We start from the raw sequence: 1286 nt of genomic DNA, 5'->3' as shown, positions 1-1286 counted from the left end.
CTTACAAGCTTTCTATGATGGTATTTCTGGCTATTCCTTTCTCTCCCCCTCCAGTGTCTATTTTATAGCAGTATGCCAGGGGAACCAAGATTCAACAGATAGCCAAGCATCTTAACCTTATTTTCCCCCTTCCCCCCTTCCAACCATGTCTCAATCTCTGTATCCCAGAGCCCTGTTGTTCCGAGGTTTTGCATACACCATTATTTGCCTCTGTCCCACTTCAGCTTCACATTCATCCTATCGTATTTCATTTCATTGCAATGATTAAAAGCCCCTCAGTGCATCATCAAATAACCAAAGGATACACCCTACAGGCTTGCCCCTCTGGCTATCAGCAAACAGCTCCTCTCCGAGTCCCATGTCCCCAGCCACTCCACCTGGCCATGCCATCATAGTCCCCCCATTTTGGGTCTGGGAAGTTTCCTCAGAAACTTCCCCCCCCAAGGTATTCCAGTTAGTTATAGGCTGGATCCAGGCCCACATGTTTTCTGTTGTGATGTTTCTGGCTGTCCTCCTCCTCCCCACCACCAAGTGTCTATTTCACAATGGTAGGCAAGGGAGTCAAGGCATACTCTAAATGGATAAAAGGAGATACACAATGTTAAGATACTTGAGTCTCATGAATATTGGTTTTCCTTGCCTACTACTGTAAAATAGACACTTGAATGGGATAGAAAGGATTATCAGAAAACATGATTACAGAAAGCTTGTAAGCCTGTCTTCAGCCTATAATTGACTAAAATACCTAAAGGGGTTCTAGAACTTACTTAGGGAAATAGGTTTCTTGTGGAGCCTTTGTCGTGGATAGTACCTTAGATGTAATTCTGAGCCCGATCAAGAGCCTTCTGAGGTGGGACATACCCACTTGAAAGGGCAAGCAGAACATCCTGAAACAGCTAGAGGAACAGAAAATACTTCTTGAAAGAAAGACCAGCAAGAAAAATCCAAAACTAAATGGCAGTGTGACTGGCTACAAGAACAAGCAAGTTGTTCACTGGGAAGCCATCAAGACAAACAATCAAATCCCTTCAGGACAAACCCCCTCCAAGACTGAAATCAGAAAGGTACACATGAGCAGACAAGATTGCTGGTGACCACATTGTTCAACTGGTGAGTGGAAATGGGGGGAAGCCAGCAATGAAGACACAGGCTGAGTTCAACTACGTTCCATAGACCCCCATTGACCTGAAGATATGAGGGAGAAGAGGAAGGGCTGGTTGTCCAAAGTGTGGTGAGACCTGGGAACTCCTGAGCCCACGGACAAGGACATAGCCATGAAGGCCTAG

The sequence above is a fragment of the Chrysochloris asiatica genome, unplaced genomic scaffold, assembly GCF_000296735.1.
Source record: "Chrysochloris asiatica unplaced genomic scaffold, ChrAsi1.0 scaffold00030, whole genome shotgun sequence".
Classification (NCBI taxonomy): Eukaryota; Metazoa; Chordata; class Mammalia; order Afrosoricida; family Chrysochloridae; genus Chrysochloris; species Chrysochloris asiatica.
The sequence above is the reverse complement of the archived record's forward strand: the minus strand, read 5'-3'. Positions refer to the sequence as shown.